We start from the raw sequence: 4,160 nt of genomic DNA, 5'->3' as shown, positions 1-4,160 counted from the left end.
GTCACTTGTTTACTTTGTCCCTGTGCCTGTCTGTGTTTGACAGGTGGACGACAGTGGACTGGATGCCTACGGGTCCAGGTGAGTCAATTATACATACAGTCCATATGCCAGAAGACCAGAGAACAACAAAACAAAAACAAAGGTTGTAGTTGCAATACTCGTTCTATTTAAGCCCCCCTGCTTCACTTCAAAATCAGTCTTGACTTTCTTTAGAATTCTTTGCATCTGGTCTTTCAAACATCTTAAAACAATTAAATAACCCAAATTCAAAGCAACGTCTGTGCCATACTTAGTGCTGCATTCAAGCCAAAAATCAGTGCAACATGAACTCTCATGTGAAAATAGCAGGCCGGACAGAGAGCATGCTGCTTACGTCTCCGAGCGAGCCTCCAAAGTGCTGATTGTTAAATTGAGCGTGAAGAACATGGTATTGTGAATGTCCCTGTTTACTGTGGACATGTAATGTTTTGACATGCTGTGAAATGGGTTCATGGTCTGTTCTGGAGGTTTGCATGTCACGCCATCCCACTAATGAGGGTCTTGAGCTGCAGTTGCTCTCAGTGTTAAAAGAATGTAAAGCGGCACAGATCCTATATGCCGGTCAGTGACCCACTAACCAGCCAACAGTGAGACAATTATTCAGGTAAATGGGTTCATTTGACTTTCGGGGCATTCAGTTTCACTTGACATTATTAGAAAAACACAAGTGTAATATACAATATAGAATATGCACCTGGTACAGTGATATAATATGTTTGCACCTTATAAAACAAGACAGTAAAAGTGGAAACAGGTGCAGTGCAATGTGAGGTCAGGGGTGTTGGGTTTCAGTCCTGAGTTTGTTTTTTGAATGTGGAGTGTGAGTTCCAAAGGGTAAATGCTGCAAAGGCTCTGTCACCTCTAGGTTGTGTGCTTGATGCTGGTGATGGGGGTGAGGAGGTAAGCGTCAGCTGATCTGAGTTGGCAGGTGGGGGTGAGAATGGTCTGGGTGCAGGTACGAGTATCCAGGGATAAGTAGTCCAGAGGCTTACGACAGGTTTCAGTCAGACAGAAATGATGGAGTCATTTACAATGAATATGGTCGAGAGATGGGGGCGATTTAAGACGAAGACCTTAATATAAATGCACTGCAAAAATGGAGATGTAATTACCACATTTATGTTTAAGTCATAGAAACACATTTCTTTTTCCTCTGGATTCTTTGGGGCGATCCACATACATACAGTACATGGGTCCATTTATGCATAAAATTGTTTTTCTGCCATTTTGAATTGTTTCCAAAACTGTTTTTAGTCAATTGTTGCAAAACTTTACATGCATAATGTCTCAACCTAGCTGGACAAAGGTTTTAATCTTTGATTCTGATCATTTTGATTTCGGTTTTGATATAATTAAATAGGCCTCTTCATGGAAATCTGTGTTTCAATAAATGTGACAGCTGCAGGTGTGTTCAAAATTTAACAGGTGGCCCCAGTCCATGAAACTACACAGGGGTAAGTTCCATTAAAACAAAATCATCAAGTTTCCACGGTGACCAGCTGTTGTGGAGCCGCCCTGCATGGGAAATCAGTGACACACTGACCTCAATCTTACCCTGCATAGTTGAAAGCGCCATAAACAGAGATCGGTCAGGGGTTGGTGTGTGTGTGTGTGTGTGTGTGTGTGTGTGTTTGTGAGGGGGAGGGGGGGTTCAGAGAAGCTGGTTTACCAAAGCTTAAACTACATGTTAATAAGTTTCTGGTTCATAACTGCTGATCTGATTAGGTTCAGCCAGATTTTCAAACATTCGTAGACACAGTGAAAAGCCCCCCCCAACACACACACACTCAACCATCACAACAGGGATAATGCACAGCAATGGAAAGCCAGCAAAGTTATGAAACTCACAACAACGACAAACTTTCTGTTAGAATTCCGTCATACCATTGACTGTTCCATCAATCCATAATTGTTGGTCATCTTGGCAATCATTCAGGGGTTACTGCCATCAAATGATGATCAAGCTGAAATTTGGCTGTGACCTCTTTCGTAGTCACCAACTGACAAATCAGGCACTCATACAGCGTCTGCCTGCCTGAAACTTTTCTTGTAAACTGGATGTTATACTGTATCTCAAATTGCTCCTTGGGGACTATGTAGATTTAATCTCCTCTACAACTGCATATGAACATGATTTAAACTGAGGCAATCTATTGATCTACTGGTTGATTTAGACACAAATAGGGCAGATTGTTTGCTTGATTAACACTAAGTAAACTACACCACTACATTACACCCAAACATTGAACATGTTATTGACTAGACTATGATCAGAAGGCTCACACAACTTCATTCAGCATTTCCGCTTTCCGCCTTTTCCTTTCGCTACTTCCAATTGCTTTAATAACATGAAAGCAGTTAAGCAACTAAATAATATTGCTCTTATTGCTGCATTTGTGGGTTTGTCCTCAGTAAAGTGAAGCTCTAACCCAGTTTTGGCTTAAAGTTTCCAAACCCAGTTAACCGTGTCAGAGTGTTCTCCTGCAGGAAACAGACACCCACTGTTCTCTTTTGTGTGAGACATAAAAGGAGGAACAGTAGAGTTACACACATTGAAAAGAACCTCAGAGATGAAAGGAGAAACTGGAGATGAGCTGGGACCAGACACCAAAGGGGAACAGAGGGAGTTGAAAGAGGAGGAATCTTGCCCTTAAAATCTGTCAAAGCTCCGAGAGTTTGGGGATTCATCAGAGCTCATTACATCACTGATTACGAGCTCATGACAGAGAGGAAGAAGAACTCACCCACACGGCCAAACGCCAGGAAATACAGTGATTCATGGGAGCGTCAACTACATCTACAGCAAATGAACATACATAGATTTTAGTGGATTAGTTAATGTGACTGTGACTGACTTTGTCATATTTGATGATGAATGGAGTTTTGTCTACTCTAATATTCAGTTGTTTTGTCTCGCTTATTTCATCACGTGTCCTACTGTCCTATTATGTCTTAATAGGAAAAAAATGTCTTAAAACTTAAAAGGGACGCGGCAGCCACAGCAGAGGAAGACCTGATTTTTCACCTGCCTCACTTGACACGACTGTGATGCTGATCTCCGTGTTTGGTCTACAGTTGCTATGACGCCTTATTCACAGTGGCTCCGGTTCTGCTGTGGTAACTGATTTCCAGTCGTGCCGGCTCCCTGTGTAGCTGTGCAGTGGATAGGCTGTGTTAGCAATCCAGTGTAGCACTGCTGTCACGCTTTCTGAAGGGAATGAAAATCTATCCACTACACACAATATCATTAATGAGCCAGGCAAGCATTAGCTGAGTTCAAGGCTACAGGGTTTCAGTTTCTAGTGGCATACGAACAGGAAAGCTGTTTATATACACAAAAAAAGCCAAAAATTAATAAATATTGGCAAGTAGCAGAATAAACTCAAATTCAAAATGTGAAAAACCAGTTACAATCAAAAGAGGTACCTCCTCCAAGGCCCAACAGCACCAACAAGAGAAGAATCGTATCTGAATTATAGAAATGATGCCTAATGAAATGCGCAACCCCTGATGATATGTAAGCAGCTACAAAGATTCATCAACAACAAACAATTGCTTCCTGTTGTCTTCTCTCGTCTCTGCTGCTTTTAATGTACCGAATGTTAAAAAGCCCCAAACCAGCCCATTTCAATCTCGGAGCTCTAGGACACAAATGACTTTAAGTGGAAACAAACAACCGTTTGGTCCAACGTCTCAAAATGTATGTCACAGACATATCGCAGTCAAAGGAATGGAACATTATGCTGAATTGAACAAAAGCATGAAAAATCATAGGCAGGTGTGGAATGTTTTACATTTGAAATCAGAGCGACCCCAAATTTGATGTTTCATAGTATTTTCTGAGTGAACATTATTAGTTTTTAGCCTTTGCAAAATTGTTGTGATGGTGGTTTAAAGGCAAATACCTACCTATACTTTCCAGTCTAGAACAGGGCATTGAAATCATTTAAATTCAAACTGAAGCTAACCAATGCATTATAATAAATCCCAATAAAAATTACATTTCCAAACCATGAACAGGAACATTACCGTGGTTGAAATTAATGTCTAACTTTCTTAGTCTAGTGAACCAACCACACAAACAGATATACCAGGCTGCATCCAGACTTCACATCGCACAT

The sequence above is a fragment of the Genypterus blacodes genome, unplaced genomic scaffold, assembly GCF_046128005.1.
Source record: "Genypterus blacodes isolate CSIRO-AG114 ecotype Tasmania unplaced genomic scaffold, CSIRO-AGI_Gbla_v1 ptg000036l_1, whole genome shotgun sequence".
Lineage (NCBI taxonomy): Eukaryota > Metazoa > Chordata > Actinopteri > Ophidiiformes > Ophidiidae > Genypterus > Genypterus blacodes.
This window is presented reverse-complemented; position numbering follows the sequence as displayed.